The following is a 23,026-nucleotide window of genomic DNA, read 5'->3' on the forward strand; positions in this document are numbered from 1 at the left end:
TATATTTATTTATAAATGTATTATAAATGCATAAATGTATATAAATATAAAAATATAAAAATTATAAATTATAAAAATACTTAAAAATATGGTTTAAAAATACCTCTAAAAATAATCTAAAAAACATTTACAGTAAAAGCTTTTCATATAGTTTTTGAAAAATAACCCCAAAAATAACTAATTCAAACGAACTTGTATTTAAAAAATGAAATGCTACAGTGCTGGTTTTGAAAAACAACCCAAAAAACAGATAATCCAAACGGAGTCAAGTACTTATTTACGTTTGTTTTATGTAACAAGATGGATATTGACATAACTGTTACTTTATACAAGCTAGGTAGTTTCCATCCTTATCCTATTGACACGAAAGTCAACAAAGTAAAGTGTTCTTCCTGTTCTTAATTAATAACCATCAAATGTTGGACCGCACGTTATCTTTTAGACAAGCTTCGAGAAGTTTTGTATCGATTCAAGGACTTGCTAATTCACATAGTCCACCTTGCACATTAAATAAAATCAAGTGAAATCTCATATGTTCATACAAAAATTTTTCATTTATTTGAGAACAACTATTAGATATATTTAGTAGGTGTTCCGACCTGCTTCCATCGCTAATGTTACTTCACAATGAAAATCGAAGGATACAAGAACTAGAAAGAGAGATTTGTTCCGCTCTACCTGTCCCGTTCCGTGCAAGGATTTGATTTTGGAGCTTTGTTTTGTTCCGTGCAAAATGAGATCAGCGATTCTGCAACTTGTTGCTCCAGTACAAATCCAATTCAACGGTAACAACACTAATTAGAAGATCTTTCACAAAGTGAAGTGAAAGAAAGTAAGGTAAAGGAAAACAAAAATAAGTTTTCCACACACTTTTGGTTACTAAAAAAAAATATTGAGAGAATATAAGAAATTAATAATGATTAATAGTAGTTATTGAAATTTTTATAAGTAACTAACTATTTTTCTTCAAAATCCTATAAATTTTGCAAGACACAAAATGCAGACAAGTGTAAGAAAATGCAAGAAAAATTTTCAACTTTCTAACCGACCAAACATGCATGAAAGATAAATAACTAATTTTCCTTTACTTTCCCACACATCTCCTTGCAAACGACATTAATGTTTACCAAACCCAAGATATTCCATCAGACTAAGTCAGTTTGCCTATTACCCACCTAAATTCATTAATCCCTTTCTCTAATCTCACCTTATCACATAAATTAATTTAGATCTACCAGTAAACAACATTAGTGAAATGAGGGATTCTGCTTTGTCTGTTTGTACATTTCCCACTGTTTATATCCAATCGATGGCAAGTGGCAACTAGATCAGACGGGATCATCTGTCCAATTTTATGTGTCCAATTTTCTATCCAACACAAAACTACGTAGTTTCACTTATTTTTGTGGCTGACATGGCACATAAAAATAAATACCTTTTTGGCTCCATTATACTTTTGGATATCTCTTCTTTTTTGAATTTCCTTTATTTACATATCTTTATTACAATTCCCAAAACCCTATTACTACCATAACAATTCCCAAGACCTGTTGCCGTGAGCGTCAAGAAGATTTGGGACTTCTTTGCCGATGGTAAGAAAAAAATAATATTCATCTGCACAATTATTTCTGGTTGACTTATAATTCAAAGACAACGCAATCAAATCACAGCACCTTCTACTTCCCCCGGTTTAGCAGTGATCACAAAAATCACTGTATGTGAAAAGGAAATATATAATTCCATAAAACCAAAAATAAAAAAATAAAAAAACTGGCTAAGCATATAATCTTCTAGGCATTGACATCTGAAACAACAATCATCGTGAACCAAATTGCAGCACATATATTTGTTTACCACTGCAATCCGTATGCCTTATAAAATGTGTGTATGTGGGTGGGGTGGTGTTTTTTTTCTTTGGGAAAGAGGGGGTGGTAAGAAAAGAAAACAGCTATTACATCTTAAAATAGCAGAGGTCTCCATGATGTTTAAAGGTTTTCAATTTTTATCCATCACATGGTTTTTCATTCAATTAGCAACTTTGTCAACCAAGCCAATGAAATATGTCAGTTTTTAACCATATTTCCCCAAGAGATGGATTATAAATTAAATGAACACTGTATCAATGAAGACATAATTCTACTTAAAAAACAAAAAGAGGAATCAATTTACCAGAATAAAAAATAGATTGCAAAAGGTACAAGAAACACTTTTTCTATCTGAAAATGTTAAAACACAATTTGTTTTCCTTCAAAGAAAGCGAGAAGGACAATTTGTTTTCCTTCACCAATTTTTTAGATTATTCTTTCCGTTAGGCCCAGCTGCAAATTTTGCTTTGTACTTCCAAGGATTTGATTGTCTCTCTGTATGTCTCAAATTTTGCTATGTCTTTCCGTTAGGCTAGTGGTTTGCTTTGGAGGAATTCACGTGAATGGTTACAATTTGACAGGGCTGTTGCTTGGTGCTTGAGCCAAACAGGCATTTATTTTTATGTGCCACGTCAGCCACAAGAATAAGTGGAACTACGTAGTTTTGTGTTGGACAGGAAATTGGACACAAAAAGTTGGACAGAGGATCCCGTCTGCTCCTCAAGCAGAGCTTTGACGTTTCTCTTCTCCTCTCCGCTGCCCAAATCAAATCCCTAATTTTAACCATCAAACCACCTCAAGCTTCGGCTACAGCTCTTGCCAAGAACCCACAAGACAAATCGCTGCGGCTTCTACCAGGAACCCACAAGCTACAGCCAACAGCTATTGCAGAAAAAGTTCATCTTCTGCATTGGGTGAAAAGCTGAGCAGCAAAATCATCATCTTCCTCTCTCATACTCATACTACTTTGAAAGTGTTTAAACATGAGTGCAATGGTGACTAATTAATGGCGTGTGAAATTAGGATGGAAATGTACAAATTTTACTTTTTCTCAAGCTTTTTTCGTTTACATTGTAGGAAATCATATGATACCAGGAATTCTATTCTGTTGGATGGTGCTCCTTTTTTTTTCTCAATGATTGAAATTTGTATTTGGCAACTTTAATTAGTGAAACCACAGGAAGTATTAAATACTTGAATTAAATGATGAAATGAAATCTAATGCCAGAACTTTTTCTGCCCGTTTAATATTTGAGCTTTATATATATATATATGTATATATATTATTAAGTTTTTGTAATGAATGTTCAATATTTGATCGTTAACACATTCAATTCACACCTATTATGTATATGCACTTCTAACACGCATAACCTTTTTTATATTCATATATATACCTTTTTGATTAATATTACTTTTCTAAAAATTTCATTCTTCAACTACGTACCTATTTTTCATTAATTCGAAATTGTAAACATATTATTGATCTTTTGTGATTGGCAATTGGCAATCAAAACATTCTTGAAATGCTGTCGGCTGTAACTTCTTCATCTTTTTATTACTTGTCAGATAGTAAGTAAAAAATGCTATATATTGATGAGTAACTTATTTATTTAATATTTTTTAGGATGTACAAAATGGTATATCAATTTCAATTTCATTAATTTAGTAAATTTAGGAGCTTTTGGTGGGATCTTACGATCCTACGATCCGATCCTACGATCCGATTCTGTGAAACTAAAATCGATCCTAGGTGGAATCCCGATTTTACAAACCTTGGTTTGGGGTAGGGGTTAAGGAAGGAAAGGAGGAATAATAAGAAAAAGGAAAAAAAAAAAAAGATCAATAGCCAATTGGCCAAACTTTAATTTGATAAATTGGACATTGGAGATTGGACTTTGGCCGCAGAACCAATAATATCCAAAATCTAAAATGTCAATAGTAAACTAAAATATTTTAATTTCTTTTAAAAAATTATTGTACCAAAATAATATTCCATATATTTTTTTAACAAAATTCAATCAATTTAGCTAGTAATAGTAATAGTAATCTACTAGTTAGTAGTTAATTAATTACTCATTACTAATTAGTATTTAGTAATGTGTGTCTATATATATATATATATATTACAATAATTTCAGAAATTTGGTCAATAATAAATAATTTGGTAATATTTTTTTAATATTAGTTCCCAAACTGTTTTACCAAACATTATAATTGAAGATATTTTGATTTTACTGGAATCTAAATCCAATCGAGATTGAATTGGCCGGCTTTTTTGTTTTTCTGAAATGTGAACACCTCTATTTAAAAGTGTGGGTTTGTGGAACTTATTGAATAAAAGGCCCTCCTTAAACTCCATAAATCTTTTAGCTAACCAATTGCAAACTATACAGTATTTTGAAACAAAATTCATACGTATCAATTTCATACCCATCAAATTTTCTAGGGGTGGCAATTCGGGTCCAAATCAGGTTGTTGGGTCGGGTTCGGGTTAACCCGTCAGAAAATCTGTTGATCCGAACCCGACCCGCCAACCCGTGACGGGTCAGGTATGCTGACCCGAACCCGAAAATTTCAGGTTGACGGGTTGGCAGGTCGACCCGAAATGACCCGAAACTTAATTTTAATTTATTAATTTATCACTGTAATTTCTAATAAAATCAATTTCTCACAAAACTAATTACATAATCAAGTAATAAAAATTTAAATAAATAATTCCAAACCAAATCTAAAATAAATTAAACACCATAAAAGTGTTTTATCCCAAACAAAATATAAAATAAATTAAAACAGTATAAAAGTAAAAAATAATATAATATATTATTTGTCCAAATATAATAATTTCAACTTCACACAAATTAAATAAATTCATTTAGGATTAAGTAATTAATGCCTTTGAAAAAAAGAATAACTTAGTTTAGTTAGATAGAATTATTTTTATGTTTATTAAATTATTTTTTAATTCGTAAACGGGTCATATCGGGTCATATCAGGTCACCACGGGTTGACCCGAAATCGACCTGTTTTCTTTTTGGGTTCATCGGGTCCAACCCGATTCTGACCCGAATTCCCGAAACCTCAACCCAAACCCATTAATTTCGTATTAGATTCGTGTCGTGTTTTCAGGTCGTGTCAAAAATTGCCACCCCTAAAATTTGCAATACTAATCATTTTTCCATATTGCTTGATGCTTTAGTGAACAATTACTTTGACGTTTTTAGTCTGAATGTCTTGGATTTCATGAGAGCAATGATTATTAAATATTCACGGAATCTTAAATTTTGGGGAAATTGCTTGTGTTCTTCAAACAATTTACAGCTTCTTTGATAGTTGAAGAGAGGCATTTTAATAGTAGAGTAGGGAAAAATCGCAAATAATTCATGACCTGTTCGTTAATTTATAACATGTCAAGCTTGATTAGAAATGCAAGTTCCTAGAAGGGTTTATTTATGTTAATGTATAAATATAAAAGAATAGATAATGACATGTCTAATTGTACCTGCTTGAAAAATTTGTGAATAATGACGTACTACAGAATGATAACCCTAAGAATGGAGATTCTTGAAATTTGGTAGCATTTATATGTCTTCATTGATATGTACATGTATACTATAATGAAAGTGGTTGATTAGCTCTATGTTTGCAGGTCGAAAGTAAAAATAAAAAGAGTGTTACATCTAACTTTGGAATGTAATGGACCTTTAGCGATGCAAACATATTTCCAAAGCAAGTTTTTTTTTAATTTTCAAAGCAAGTTGATTGTAATGTACATGTAAAAAAGTAAAAGTATGTAAACATTACTGTAGTCTTCCAAAACTGGTTGTGGTTATAATTGTTTAATTTAATTAAAAAAATTAAGTGTTTGTATGTTGTTAACATGGTTTCTCACAATGATATTTGATTTTTTTCCCCTTAGTTTTTGAACAAAGATTTGCAATTGTGGCGGTATATTCTTATAAAGCTAGATGGCACTATTAATAACATAGTTAATGTTTTTTTATTTAATATCATTTTACAAAAAATTTTTGAACGATATAAGTAATTAATAACAATTTGATGAATCGTAATTTCATCTTACCATTCTTATAGGGTTTGTTTTGATTAGAACTTATAATCTCAAAGTTGTATGCTATAGTAGGGCTGCAAACGAATCGAACCGCTCGCGAGCGGTTCGAGTCAAACTCGAGTCGAGCTCGAGCCGGCTTGAGTCAAACTCGAGCTCAAAATATTAAGCTCGTTAACTTGCGAGTCAGCTCGCGAGCTTGAGTATATATATATATATATATATATATATATATTTTTTTTTTTTTAATTTTTATTTAATAATAAAATTATGTATATTATATATTTTTTTTATTTTTTATTTTCATAGTAAAATTACGTATATATCCTTAATATTTTATTATTTATTAAGAAAAAAATATTCTTTTATTTATTTTTTTAAAAATAAAATAATTATTTTTTTATTTTTTTCGAGCTCGAGCTCGGCTCGACTTGATTCGAGTCGAGCTCGAGCTCGAAAATTGCTGGCTTGTCGAGCTCGAACTCGAGCTCGAGTTTGGTAAAATTTAGTCGAGACTCGGCTCGATTAGCTTAAAACTCGACTCGACTCGACTCGACTCGTTTGCAGTCCTATGCTATAGGATTTAATCTTTTGATAATACAAGTATCCTAACTATAATACATAATTGCATTCAAGATAACATAAATCAAATCAACTACAAAGTAATCTCTCATACTGCAACATTTAGGTCATAGACTAACAATATTTATGGGTTGTATTTAAAAGAGATTGATAGAGATAATATGTCAGTAATAACTATACATGTACATTATGTACACTAGTAGATGAAGATAAACAATCTGGAAACAATAGTACTCCTTTTTCGTGATAGGAAGTATCACTTTAGACCTAATGCCTTTTTATCATGCCATATCATAGTTACATCGACTTTGTAACTTTCTTCTAGCAAACATTAATATCAACTATAGCAGCAATGATTACTTGTATATGAGATTTAGTTAAATTACAATATATAATTATCTTGGATTGATAATTCTGCTAGACAAAGTGATTAACTATGTTCTAACAAACAGAGCGTGATTTACTAGGAAAAGTAATGATGATATCCATGATTAAGTATATATAAAAAGTATTTTAGCACAATATTTGTTTATTGCGATATATTTAAAAACACATCTTTGCTTCATGTCCCACATAAAAAAAATATTTTCTTATCCTATAGTCAGAAATCCGAGATTATTTTAAAAAAGTGGAAACTAATAACATGGCATTAGGATTTCTAAGGACCTAGCATAGAAATAATATAATTTTTGCTATCTCTTAATAAGATAGAGATTAAATGTCTGAAAATAATAATTTAGCTTGATCCCTTGAATCTTGCTAGATTTTAATATAAGTTTGACCTTCAATTCTTAATTGGAATGATTATATGTCTTTTTAATAAAGATTTAGACAAATTATATTTGACAAGTTAGTGTAATGTGAAAATAAATCGACTGTTAATAAAAGAAAAGAAAAGAAAATAATGAGCTAATCAAGTTCTCAAAACAAAAACAAAAACAAAAACAAAACAATTATTTGGAAGTTCTCCGCAATACTTCTTAATTAGAATTGCATAAATGCTAATTAAAAGTTTAATTAAGTTTTTAAGCAATAATCATGTGATTTTCTTAATTAAGTGTCTAAAAGTGGTATTCACCTTCCAATGAGTCGCTATTGAATAATATTTAATGAAAATTACATGATCGATCACCTTAAATTCACTTGTTTAATGAAAATTACATGATCGATCACCTTAAATTCATTTGTTTAATGAAAATTACTTGATCGATCGCTTTAAATTAAGCATCTTGAGTTGCTCATTGACATCAAAAATGGTAACTCGTTGTGTTAAACAATAATGATTAACATGATAATAAGCAAATAAGGCTAAGGTCAATGTAATTTGATACTTTTCCATGCTTGGTCTAGTCATACATGTTAAAGTTGTTATTTCCTTTAACACAAATATCTTAATTCCTACTTTTTTAGCTCATTTTAGATTCTGGATTGGGTAGGATATTGCCTACCTGACTTTCTTTAAATGGAGTAGCACATGCTATTATATGAGCATAAATAAGCAAATCCCTTGGCCATGCTATTCACAGCATTAAGGATAAGAAAAGCTCTACATCTCCATCCAAAAATTATTGGTGCATAGGGAACAAGGAAACATAACTCCAATTTGAAGCAAAACTATACTAGGTTGAACGAACTTCTTTCTTCTTTCGTATGCCTCTTTCTTTTGTATATGGTATTTATTTTGTAAACATTTCATAGGTGATGTCATTCAAGGTTAGTAGTAAATACGATACTTTTACTATATCGATATAAGCACTAAAAAATAGACTAGGTAGGCCTAAGTCGTGTTGTCCCAAATCCCAATCAATATTGTTTACTACAAAGCCTTCACTTTTTTTTTTTTTTTTTTTTTTTTCTATTGTGAAGGCAGAAATGGATTTGCACTTGAGAGCAATGGATCAGCTGATGAACATGATGATTCTTCAAACTCAAGAAGGAAGAGGGAGAGAAAACAGTATCATCACCACTCTGCTGAACAAGTCCAACGACTTGAAGCGTAAGATTAGAAATTTCTCTTACTCTCCCTAGTACTATTTGTGCATATAAAGTTCCTAAGGATTATCTTGATGATCATGAAATACTAATACATTTTTTTGCAAAAACATTGCTTAAAGCTACTTAAATACACTAAAAACACATCTTTAATCTTCTTTGATATATCAATATTACTTGATTTTATAAATCATAAATAAAAAAGTTTGTGTTAATTATTTTGATTTATGGTGCAAAACATAACTATTATCTCTCTTTTCTTCTATTGAAGTGTTGGAATTTATATGTAAACCCAATTTAGTGGTCAATCCTTTTTGCAAGATAATTATTATTTCTCTTGCTAGTTTATGTAGAGACAACAGTATTATTTACCATCTTATACATTTCAATGAAACTTTCAAAAGTTTTAGTTTACATTTTACATTCTAGATCCTTTCTAAATCTTTGTGTATTTACTCTTTTCTATTTATTTTATTTCCTCATGTTTCCTTACAAGCATGATAGATTTTTATTAAATTTAAATTTTATGATGACCCATGTAAGTTTTTTTTTTTTTTTTTGCATACATCTTGGACAGATATAGTTCATTTTGTTTTTGAAAAAATAAAAGAAAGTAGCACTTATATTATTCTTCTAATCCTACGTCTTTCCAAGATGTTTTGGTTGGTTTAACTTATGAAGGTTTTTCAAAGAATGTCCTCATCCTGATGAAAACCAGCGGAGACAATTAAGTAGAGAAATAGGGCTTGAACCCAGACAAATCAAGTTCTGGTTTCAAAATAAAAGAACCCAAACAAAGGTATATTATTTCTTTTTTTTTTTTTAGTTCTTTTAAAATGCTGCTCCTTTTTTCTCTCTTTTTTTTTGGTGTCATTCTTCATGTGCAACTCATGTGGCAACAATTCAAGAGCACTATCATCAATGAGAAAACCACGTATTTCCAATATCTTTCGTTCTCTCGTAAAGGGTCTAAGCAAAACGTAGGGAGCAACTACTAGGTAGTGTCTTTTTTTTTTTTTTTTTTTAAATCAATTCTATGAAGAATCAAAGTGTAGTTTCATATGGAAAAAGAAAACTATTTGTTTTTGTTTGTACCATTGAATCTTTGCTCTTATCCAATATTGGAAGAGTACGGAAGATATCTCCGAGAGTGTGACGTGAGTGTTTACGTTTTATTCCATACTTTGACTGCTTGATGCCATGTCCTTATCTTCTTTTTTGATATTTTGATATTTAAGATTTCCTCTAAAAATACCAAGAATTGCTTCTCCTCTATTTTTTATCTGGTTATCAACTATAGCAAGGTCTATAGGTGTATTTAGTCTTTCTCTAAATGTAGATCTAATAATCATTTGGATAGAACTTATATGAATCCATCCTATTTTTTCTGGTATTTTATCTAATTTGCTATAAACTACTCTTTGGTCACTTTCGCGGGCAAATAGCTTAGGGGGAGAAAAGCACTGCTTCTTGCTACAAAATGGGACGAATGCATGAGATTCATTGGATGATTATTGGAATGTCCTTGTGCCTAAATATGTTTCTTCAAGTTCTGTACTTTTCCTTCACAATTGAATTAATGAGTAAATTTGATGTTTTTGGTTAAAAATATCTAAAAGCTCCTTCACATTTTTAATGAATATTTCATGTTCAAATCTTTGGACTCATTATCGAGGTTCCTGTCCCATTTCACATTCAAAAGAAATTGAGAATACTAATGATATATATTTACCTGATGAATATATTATCTTGATGTTAGTGAGTTGGGCTCGGCAATTTTAGACAGAGAAATAAGAATCCGTTGGGAAATGGAAACGGCGAGACCTATTTCTTTTTTTTTTTTTTTATGGATAATGCTGCTTTTGGCAACAATATCTTTGATGGCTGTCACATGAGTTGCACACGCTGTCAAACTTTAGGAGCTAAATATGATTTCAAATAAAAATTTAGGGACATTGAAAATCTCTACTATGATATGACTCTTTTTTTTTTTTTTGGCATTTCCAGAGTCACAATGAACGATCTGACAACAATGCCCTTAGAGTTGAAAATGACAGATTCTATTATGAGACTCTTGCTATGAGAGAAGCATTAAGGAATCTTGTATGCCCAAAATGTGAGGATTTATCTTCTGGAGAAGAAGCAAGGCAAAGAAATCTAGAAAGATTACGAGTTGAAAATGCTTGGTTGAAACAATAGGTACCCTAATCTATCTTCATGTATTTAATTTTTTCAAATATAACTTATACAAAATCTTGGAATCAATTCCTAACTACTGCTGATTTATTTGTTTTGCTATATATATTTGCAGCTTGAAAGGGCATCCCGTGCAGTATCCACTTTTTCTAGAAGATCTGGAGTACTCGAATCTTATCTGTCCCGTGAAAATATTCCCAGGACTTCAATGAACACATTGTTACCTCAAAGGTTTTCTGAAATACAAGGGATGGAAAAATCTGTCATGGTTGAAACTACTGTTAATGCCATGGATGAATTATTAGAGCTTTTCCGAGGAAATGAGCCCTTATGGGTTAAATCTCCAACTAATGAGAGATATCTTATTCATCGCGAAACTCATGACAAGCTATATCCCAAAATATCCCATATCAATAGCTCTAGTTCTTGGATAGAATCATCAAGAGATTCAGGACTTGTGCCAATTACTACCAGGCACTTGATTGATATATTTCAAGATCCGGTTCACTCTAATAATATCTCTTGCTCCTTTTATTTTTTTTTCTTGTTTTTTCCCTTAATCCATCAAAAAATGAGATATGATTTATGATTTTACTTTTATTAGATTTAATAGCATGTATTCCATTTATGTTTTAATATCTTATTCATGTTACAGGAAAAATGGATGGATTTTTTTCCCTACAATTGTCACCAAAGTTAGGACAATTGAAGTGCTTGACACAGGAAAAAGGGGTGGTTATCTATTTGCAGAATAATTATTTTGTAATTTTGCTTAAAGGAATTTTGATTCCTTGGTAGCTATTAGAATGCAAAATTGATTAATTTTAATGGATGTGTTATTGCATATGCACGAAAAATTGCACGTTCTTTCACCTCTTGTTGCACCTAGAGAGTTGGCATTCCTTCGTTATATCCGACAACTTGATTCAACAACATGGGTGATCGTAAATGTTTCCTATGATTCCTTTAAGGAGCTAGAAGATGCTTCTTCTTAAAAAACATGGATGTTTCCTTCCGGTTGCCTTATTCAAGACATGCCCAATGGAAAAGCAAATGCAAGTTCCAATGCTCATTTCATGGTTTCCATCATTTGTTTCGTAACTTCAGTTGAGACTTAAGATTGATCGAAACAAGTATAAACAAATATCATTTTACATGACAATTCATATATATATTTTAATTTTTCTAACAAGATCTAATTCGTGCATATTGTGTGCTAAAAATGATAGAGTCAGTACCTAATCAAGTTTTACATAGCATTAACCAAGAAATTGATAGTAGTAATTAGATTTTGACTAGAACTTAAGAACTGGATGTTGAGCCTAATTTAGGGAACATTGGCTCGGATACTAGAATATAACGACATTATTTAGAGCAGTTCTTGAAAAATAAGGATGATATTAGTTAGAGAATTTCCTGACCAACATGTAAGTTTGGCTACAATATCTAGACGTAGTTTGGTCATTCTATTGTAGTTATAAAATCAGTGATAAGGTTTTAGACTCGTAACTTTCTACTAATACTCTTAAAAGAATTTCAAAAGACACATAAAGTAATGATTACGTACCAGTTACGTGCTACTTAGTTGCATTCGTCCAAGTATTAAAATTTGACTACAAAATTTAGTTAAAGTATCAATTTGTCATGTGGATGTTCATGTGCCTTAGTTTGAGGTTCTGTAATTCATTGTAATTATGTAGTATATAAAGTTTCTATGCCATGTATAAGAAAGTATATTATTTGAGCAAATCAGTGTATTTGGTTCGTGCAAGAAATTAGAATTATTATATTTGCTCAATTTTTGAAAAGTAAACAAACACATTAAAATATAACATTTTGAAAAAACTCCATCTGGATTGGCTTATTTTTAAAAAATAAGTATTTCAAATACAATTTTACAATAATACACAAACAAAAACAACTCAAAAAACATATCATCCATACAATATATCAAATATTTCAAAAAATATTTATAGGAAAAGTTTTTTATATACATTGTTACAGTAAAATATTTCAAAAACACCTCCAAAAACACTTAATCCAACCGGGCATCAATCTCTACACCGCTATCTTTTAATAAGTAGATCAACTGTTTATATATATATATATTCACCCTAATATTTATATCCTTGTCCCTAGGTGGCATGGGTTGAACATGTTCAAGTGGATGATATATCTCTAACTCATCCTCTTTATAAAGATATGGTTTGTGATTCTCAAGCATATGGAGCCAAGAAATGGATTGTTACTTTGCAAAGGATGTGCGAGAGATTTGCATTTTCAATGGGACCAAGATCTACTCCTGGACATGAAGTTGAAGGAGGTACTTACAAATCAAGTTTCTATTTAAAATTTTTTTAGAAAGATTAATTTTTGAGATTTTATTCTAACTTTCTTGGGCTTTTGTGCTTTGCTCTTAATTTCATCCAGTTATTGATGCACCAGAAGGTAGGAAAAGCCTAACAAAACTTTTTCACAAGATGGTCAAAAACTTCTGCCACATGTTAGCATGTTAGAGAAAGATCTCCCTCAGCTATCAGAATTGAACAGCAATGGGTTTCGAGTCTCGGTTCATAGAAGTGATACTTCTGGCCAGCCCAATAACATGATTGTTTGTGTTGCTGCGTCCCTGCAGCTTCCAACTTCCTTTGAGAATCTATTTGATTTCTTCAAAGATGAGCATGCAAGAGTTCAGGTTTTATTCCCCATTCACCAATTTTCTTGTTAATTATAGCATCTATTTTATCAAAAAAAATTTTAATTTAGTTCGAAATCATGAAATTTTTTTGGTTAGATCAAATGCAACCTTCTAAGATTTTTATTGGTCTCTGTTTAAATTAAAAAAAGCATTTTGCACATAAACTTGCACGATGAATGCACTATAGCATTTTGTCAACATAGAGAATTGCAAGTTTTGAGATTTTGGTCTTTAGTAAAAAATTAAAAATTAAAATTAACCGATATATTGATAATTTTCCCTCAATAAAATTTGGAGTGGGATGTTCTGTCTGATGGAAATCCTGTTCATGAAATTGCACATATCTCCACTGGCACTCACCCTGGAAACACCATCTCCCTCATGCAGGTAAACATTTTGATGTTTTACTTCTACTTGTAATAAATATGACTATTGACTTATAAATAGACCAGAAGTTCACTAATATCTAAAATGACATATGCATGTGCAAAATATGTTTTTTTTTTTCAAATTTCTTGTATCATATAGCAATAAGCATTTTGAGTCTTTGATTAGTTTCCCATATATTAAAACCTTTGAACACTTTTAATATTGACTCATATATTATGGTTAATTGCAGCCCATTAATCGTAAGGAAAACATGTTGATACTTCAAGAAAGCAGCACCGACTTGTTAGGGGCTAATCTAATTGATGCTCCAGTGCCAGTTTCAGCCATTACTTCTGCAATGAGTGGTAAAGACACCACAGATACAAATGTTTTACCATCGGGCTTTATCATCTCAAGTGATGGAGTTGATGATAGTGGAACTAGAGCTGGAGCTTCTTCTAGTTCTAACATGACTGGATCGAATAGTTCACTGCTCACTGTGGCCTTCCAAATAATGGTGCGCCCTGACACATTTTCTGACCGACTAATCACAGATTCGGTGGCCACAATTCATGCTCTTATAACCTCCACTGTACAAAAGATTAGAGTAGCAGTTGGATCTAGGTTTGGGTGAATTTGATTGCTTCTGTGATGGGATTTGAATATTAACATTTCTTAATTTGTTAAATCTCTACAAGGATGTTTGAGATATTTTAGTTTTCACTTTTTACATTTGATGTAACAAATATACATTACAAGTATAAGACCTATTGATAATGCAAAACTGCATGCATGAATGCGTACTCTTCCCATATGTTTTCATCGGAAATTACTTGAAAAGGCTTTGTATTTGTAAAAATTTATAGTTAATCTCCAGCTATGTAGAAGTTCTTATAAGTCCAAACATTGTTAGATTTAATCAACATGGTGACTTAAAGATTATAATAAGATTGGTAGTTAGTTATCAATTCTTATCTTTTCCACTTCTTTCACAAACACTTTTGCTTGTCCCAATAATTAAATTGCATAAGAAATCTGTCCGTCAAACATATCTGCAAGCCTATGATTAATTCCCCATGTTCCATAAGAACCAATATTCCACTTCACATTACATGCACAAAATGTGAGAGCAATTTATAACTAATATTCATGAAGTTCTACATTGGGTTTGTGAATGATGCGAGTACTAAAAGCTATCGATTTATTGTTTGTTCAAGGAATAAAAATTTGTTTGAACACTGTTTTATTGGAAATCGTACCCATTCATGATAGAATATAATAGTGAATAGCGTTATTACACCAACAGCCTCTTGGACCGTTGATAACCGCAAGACTATAAAGTCTTGGCAAGGTGAGATGTCAACCCTTGTCTTCCATCATATTTACCACTTAATTTCTTCTGACAGGTTCTTCGTCGATTATACTTCCTCTTTTCCTAGATTAAATTAGAATAAGTTATACAATTGTTATCGTTGAGATAAAAAAAAAAAAGAATAACGTTACTACTCTTATGCATTCTTTGAACTACTACTAAGGATGGTCTCACTAGCTAATTTTCCTGCACTTGGAAACAAAATAATTTAAAAGTTGAGTCACCGTAGGCCTTGAATTTAAGTGAATAGCCTTGCTCATGTAAATCAATTTTCTTGCTATTTACGACTACAGAATTGACACTAAATCATTTAAAACTTTCTTTTTCCTTTTTTTTTGGCTGGATAATCTATTGCTACTTCAATGTGCATATGAATAGGCATCAGTGCCACCACTTCTTTTGGTAGAGTTCCATCGACAATATCTCCCACCACTTCTTCATTGTGAAAGTTACAGCACAATATCTCCCAAAATAATTCATATCAACGGCTCTAGCTTCTCGATAGAATCATCAATAGATTCGGGAATTATGCAATTACTATCAGTACTTGATTGATGTGTTTCAGGGCCTTGTTTCATATCTCTCTCCTTCATGATTTTTTTTTTCTTTTGTCCTCTACTCATCAACTACGATATAAGCTTTAGTTTTAATAGAATCCCATCAAAAACAAATGAATCGCATTTAATAGACTGGAAGTTCTCAGACATCAAAATTGATGTATGTATGTGCAAAATATGTGCGTAATTTTTCTATTTTCTCATATTTTTCTCTTGCAATATGATAATCAAGTATTTGAGGTGTCTTACCAGTTTTCCAAAGATAAAAACAAAACCTATGAACACCTTTAAGATTTACTCATGTTTTACTGTTGGAGCCCATGACAACTACACGTTGATACTTCAAGAAAATGTCGACTCGTTAGGGGCCTTTCTAAATTATGTGGAGCTGTCAGTCATTACTGTAAGTGAGACGAGGAGTGTTAGGTTTCACTCTTTTTTGCTGGAACCAATAAAAATAAAAGTTTAAGACCTATTTGTATTTTGTAATGCAAAATTGCATAAATGTGTACTACTGTACCAGTAGTACCAATATCTTTCCATCGGAAATTACTTGAATAGGCTTTGAATTTTTAAAATTTATACGTAATCTCGAATTATGAAGAAAATTCAATCAACAAGCATGTACTTTAGGAAATGTTTGGTTTTTGCCCAATAAATGTTTGGTCGTTTATGTTGGTGCTTCCGTCGTTTATGTCTGATGGTATTGACACTTGTAAAGGAACTTGTGAACACTATCATTGCTTTGAAACCGAAAGCAATGATGAGTTGTTAGATTTTTTTTTTTTTGCCAGTGTTAATACCATTTGGATTAGTTAAATAAGCAGCAATGCTATTTTTTTCCGATAACGATAATATTTATATAATCAAATCTATCATATTCTACAAGAAAGTGAGCCTATAGAAACTGTAAAAGGAGTTAGCACGCAAACAAACTTGAGTAAATATAGGCCAAAGAAGGATTTAGTCCTTTTTGGTCCGAGCCAAAGCAATCAAGTCATTGGCCCCCATGTTTTACTAGACAAACTTTTCTGAAAAAGCATATTGGTACTGGCATCAGGAGGAAGGTAAAATTGCAGTCCCTTCATCGGTGACAATGCATGCATTTGCTTACCCGGAATAACTGTCAACTAAAAAAAAACCAAAAAAAAACTTTGTACATTTTGCAACTTGGGTTGAGTAGGTAAAAACCAAAAAAAAAAAATTAATTGATGATGGAAACTCAAGTGCACCACCTTCAAGAATGAACGGAGTTACCATCTAGAGTTCAAGGTGCAACAATCTCTGGCAAATAAAAACCCATGGAAAATTTGACTTGCAGATGCAGTTTTTACAACCTCAAAAGTTGAAATTTCTCTACTGACGATCACAATATGAGAACATATATATAAAAAAATACACATATAACAACTCAGCATTCCAGTACGCACTCTCGGGTAACAGCTACAAATTTCCTTGTAAAAAAAAATACTCAGCATTGCGGAACAAAACCGTCCATTTATTTTTGACCGTCAACTATATATTTGCTAATAAGGCAATCAAGAAAGCAAGCCCCATAAGTGACTACATAACCCATAGAAAGTTATGTTGAAGTGTCATCACAATCAAAAAGTCCCCATCGCTTCTGCAAAACTATGTGATGTTCCACTGTAACAAAAATACAATTGTTATATAACAAAATCAATAAAATTTATAATAATAATTTAATAATTATAAAATTAACTATAATAAAATAATTAAAATAATAATATAATAATGCATAAATATGGAGGGTTGAGACACAGATATTTCACTTTTTTTAAGGTGATTTAAACCTCTGCCGAAGAATCAATTCCGGTGCAGTAGAATCTCCAGCTTATAACTCCCAAGATACAAAAGCCCAATCACACCTACAATCACTCTCATTAGTCTGCATAACTAAGAAAGTATTTTTTCTTACCAATCTATGAGATAGAAAATAACAAAGGAGTGGATCGTTTTTCTCTTATGAATTATAGCTCACAAAACATAAGTTCTTGTAGCAACATTTTCTATCTCAAATACATATATTTATAGGTGAAGAAAAATTAGACAAACATAACCTACACCACTAATAAAACACCAAGTAAATGCTGAAATTATTGACCATTCAAAACATATTGAAATTTGTAGTGTAGGTTACAAAACTTATAGTAATTGAAAAGTAATAATTTCATATAATAAATCTTTAGTAAAAAATAAATACCAATAAATTTCAAAATTATTTTCTAATTTATTCTCCATGTAACTTACACCTTTAATTGGGAATTTAACTATTTTATTAAAATACTCCAACAATCCCCCACTTATTTTAATAAAATAAGATAATATAGTATTATATGGCAAGAAAGGACTAACATGCATAATATAGGTAGCAATGCTTTGAACCTATATTTAGTGTTATAGTATTTTCCAATACCAAAATAGGTAGTGAATTTCGGTCTTGAACTATGGCTGCTTTGGGGATATTGGATATCACCTTACACACACAATAGTCCAGGTGTTCTCATGAGCTAATAAAGTTGGCACTTTATAGCCTTGTACTCGATCCTAGTTTTTTTCATGAGTGTATAAGAGAACAAGTCCCAATTCTCTTTAGGGCAGCCCCACCCATAACACTCATATAGGTGAAATCCATCAAGGGTGCTCTCGTAACTCATACACCCCACTCATAGGAGTTATAGATTTCATTAAGAGCAATATAGTTCAACCTTTCTTCAGTTTCAGGATGTATGCACATATAGCATAGGGATGGACCATACTTATCAAAATTTGCGCATACCCATTTCAAATCACCATGTAATTCGATTTTTCCTTTGAACCTAACTCTTGGGATCTCCAATTGTTAGGTTGGATATCCTTACATGTGATTTATGATTCATGGACTTTAGTCACATCCCTTTCATGGTTTATCATATCTTTGCCTCAAGCTTGAGTTATTACCAAAAAATATAAACAAAGATATGATCTCATTGACACTCAAGTCAAATTATTTTCATTAAGTATCACAATAATACTGCGATAATACCAATATTTTGTGAGAATATTTCTCACATAATTGCCATACAAGCAATTATATACACTTCAACTAAAGGTTCAATGTTTTCATTTTTTCCCATCCTAGTAGCTAGTAATCTCACTAGAAATCATCAACATAGATGATCATTAGTTTGCTATTAGAAGTTACTCTATTTCTCAATAATTCTCAATTTCATCGATTAGGCCAGTAGTCCATAAACCTACTAGGAACCATATTTACCATCTCCATGGAATTTCCATATAATTTCTGTTTGCAAAATTGTGAAATACATACTTCAAGTGTCTTCACAATATAGTCATACTTTTGAGTGTGTGTCCATCTGTGCAAACTCAAAGAAAGAATTACGAAATCCAAAAAATATGATACTCAATGTCGTTTAATATTGCACTTAATTGCAACTTTAAAATTCACACCCACAAGTTGCAATTATAACCCCCACTATTTAAAATATAATAACCCCCACTAGTTGCAATTATATATATATATATATTAAAATATAGATCCATGTCATATAATTGAGCATCCTCAAGTAATTAATCTAATTCTTTGCATTAATCTTTAGTAAACAATTAACCCCCACTATTTTAATGCTTTCATGATATACAACTAAACACATATCGCATTTAAAGATCAAATCTTTGCATATTAATATAGAAAATTACTATGACCTCCACTATTTGTCACAATTTTATAACATGCAATGGATTATATATCTATTGCAACTAATGTAAATGACCCAATTAATCATACTCATTGGAAGTTCACTTTTACTTTTTAAGAAGACACCTTTAAAATTTCTTCCAGAATGACGATAGCAACTTGTCTAGTGCAGCAACAAGTTGTAATTGTTCAGTAATTTGAACTCCTTTAGATCTACTTCTCTGGTGCCATATTTTCCCGTTAAGCCTTCCAAAATTTTTGGTATCAGGATAAGAAATGTCATAGAAAATATAAAAATCATTATAATAGTAGTAATGGAATTCAACAACTTCCCTTTTCCTGAATTTTTCTTTACAAGCATTCTTTTATGCTTCATATATCGCATTGGTAGAGATCTTCTCATTTTTTCCCTATCCATAGGTAGACTACTCAAATCGCTTGAGTTGATTGTAAGTGACTTGTAAGTTGAACTCCATCTTGATTTCAATCACCTTAAAATTGTTGTTCCGCTATAACAAAAATACAATTGTTAAATAACAAAATCAACAACAGTTATAATAATAATTTTGACAATTATCAAATTAACTATAATAAAATAGTTAAAATAATAATATAATAATACACAAATGTGGAGGGTTGATGCACGGATATCTCGCTTTCTTTAAGGTGATTCAAGCCTCTGCGGAAGAATCAATTCCGGTGCAGCAGAATCTCCAGCTTGTCACCCCCAAGATATAACAGTCTAGCCACACTTGCATTCACTCTTATTAGTCTGCACAACTAAGAGAGTTAGCTCCAATAACACCCGTTTTTCTTGCTAATCTATGAGATAGAAAATAACAAAGGAGTGGATAGTTTCTCTCTTATGAATTGTAGCTCATAAAACATAAGTTCTTGCAGCACCTTTTTCTATTTCAATTACATATATTTATAGGTGAAGAAAAATTAGAAAAAAATAACTTACACCACTAATAAGACACCAAGTAAATGCTGAAATTATTGGTTATTCAAAACACATTGAAATTTGTATTGTAGATTACAAAAACTTATGGTAATTGAAAAGTCATAATTTTATATAATAAATCTTACAAGATATAAAAGTACCAAGCTCAAGTTACTATAACAATTGTGGTCCGGTTATTGCAATAATTTTCATCAATTTGAGGGGCCTTGGGTTACGGTGGTGCCAATAACTATTGTTCAGTGGATGCTCTTAGTGGGGTTTATTGAATCTGGTGCATGTTAGTGGGTGCTGTTGTTGGTGACTCCGTGGCTCTATATTGTATATGATGCGTTCGGTCATTGTTGAGCTGGCTGCAGGAAATATGTTCGTTCTCGTAGTGGACGTTGGCTTGTGTCCATTTAAAATTTTAGTTGCTTTTGTTGTTTCCTTTTGCTCTGCTTCGTTCCTGCTTAGAGTTGCTTTTGTTGTTTCCTTTTCCTCTGCTTTATTCCTGCTCAGACTTTGGGTCATTTGTATTCTGCTACTCTTTCTCAAATGCTGGATTGATGTGAGTTTGTTGGGTGAGTGTCATGTCAGTTTTATTTTTGTTGTTTTTCGCTTTCGCTTAGGCTACAGGGAGCTTTCTTCTCTTCTTTCTTTCAGGTTCTCTTCTATTTATTAGTTTTTTATTTTTTCTTTTGTATGTGTTGCATGCATAGGGATTAGTTTTTGTTTTTTATCATATCAATCAATATCTTTATGGATAATGGAGAGAATTTTGCAAAATTATTATTGCATGAGCTTTGATGCATCCTGATTTGTTGCAAAATTGCTATTGCATGAGCTTTGATGCATCCTGGTTTGTTATCGATTCATTTGTTGTTAGTTTGTTTTCTACACAACGTTTATATCTCGTTGCATGTTAGTCTGTTATTTTTTCTTTTGTATCTGTTGCATGCATGGGGATTAGTTTTTGTTTTTTATCATATTAGTCAGTATATATATTTTTTTATAATTGACAGAATCTTGCCAAATTCTTGCGTGGGATCGATTCTTTGTTTAATGACTATTGCATATAGTTCTTTTGTGAGATCTTTCTCCATGCAAGTTGACTAGCTAAGTATAGTATTAAAATTCAGTTTTTTACTATTTTATGACTCGCTTTTAGTTCTTCCAAGCTTTGTTCTCTGTTTTCATTGCCGTTCTGTTGTCTGTATTGGTTTGTAGCAATGCTTATCGTTGGCATTAATTTTGTATTAACTCCTTTTGATTTTCAGGAAGAAAAACAGACATGGTAGCATACTATTAGGTTTACAGCTTGCTGTTTGAGGTCATGGATGCTATAAGGTGCGCATATCAATCTTTATAATCAGCAATTACAAATGGATTTAGGTATTATATAGCTTTAATCAAATTTGAGAGTATTTGTTTTTACTACAATTTGTGCCATTGTTATTTTTGTTCCTTTAATCTTATTTTCATATATTGAATGTTGTTCTGCTTGTCAAGATAGTATCTCTTGTGGTTCAATTTGTTGTGCTTTGTCATATCTCTATTATCTTGCTCAATAATGGGGTGGCCTAGAAAATATGCAACTCTTCAAGACCTGTATATTGAAAAAAATAGAAGGGTCGACAATAGCGGCATGCTGCGAAAGGCAAAAATAAAAATGATCTTTGTACTGGTGTATGTGAAGTTACAGTCATAGGATTTGGTGTTGCTGAAAATATGATTCAGCAAGAAAATGTTGGGGCTGTTGATGGTCAGCACAGGCCATGTGTTTCATCTGCTATTTTTTGTCATCAAAAGTTTATTGGCATCAGTGATCCTAAAATTTGTGGTGGTGTAATGAATCAGTCCATTCTACTTGATAAAATCTCTGCAAATGATCAACATAGATGCAATCAGCAAGTGGCTCAGATGTCTCTAGTAGATGAGATTTCTCAATCAATGCTCTTTGATATATTAGTTTCTGCTAAAAGATCTGATGATAATTTACAATATACATTACATAATGTTGTTGTTATTGTTGATAGTAGTTTGGCTGAGGTGACAACCTTACACAATAAAGGCAAAGACCAAGGTCAATCATTGCAAGATGAAGGTGCTGAGAGTAGAGATAAACAACAGTATCAAAATATAAATCTTGCTAATCCTGCATTTGATGTACTAATTGATGTATGTTGCTCTCAATCAAGCAATGTTATTACTTCTTCCGTTCCATCAATGGTCGATGGTATGACCAAAAAAGGTAAAAGACAGAAACTTACAGAGAAAGCATTAGACATGTCTGGTTTCTACCAATCTATAGATGGTTCTTTCCATGATCTTTCTCATGATGATAGTATGCCAACAAGTGAAACTTTACCGAGCACAAGTACTAGCTTTCAGGGTAATTGAAAGAGGAATTAGCAAAAGAAAAACAGAAGGATCCATTAAATGTCATTGCAACTGAGCCTAACTTGTTAGCAACAACTCCTAACTATCAATATTGAAATGCAAAGCGCTTCTATCTCGAACCTCCAGGATTTTGTTGTGCTTCTAGAGAGATTCAATTAGTAGCAACTGAGATGTCAAGGGAACTTATGCTGCTTTATTTTGATGATAGTGAAGATGCCATAGAATCTCGTTGATGTGTTAGAAGCTATCATAATGTATTTGCCTTCAC

At 31.6% G+C, this 23,026-nt stretch overlaps 1 pseudogene; it reads left to right on the forward strand.

Moving 5' to 3' along the window:
- Positions 1-300: 300 nt before the first annotated feature.
- Positions 301-14,402, forward strand: LOC113700742 (homeobox-leucine zipper protein HDG11-like; annotated as a pseudogene).
- Positions 14,403-23,026: the final 8,624 nt, after the last annotated feature.

This window comes from Coffea arabica, chromosome 7e, assembly GCF_036785885.1.
Source record: "Coffea arabica cultivar ET-39 chromosome 7e, Coffea Arabica ET-39 HiFi, whole genome shotgun sequence".
Classification (NCBI taxonomy): domain Eukaryota; kingdom Viridiplantae; phylum Streptophyta; class Magnoliopsida; order Gentianales; family Rubiaceae; genus Coffea; species Coffea arabica.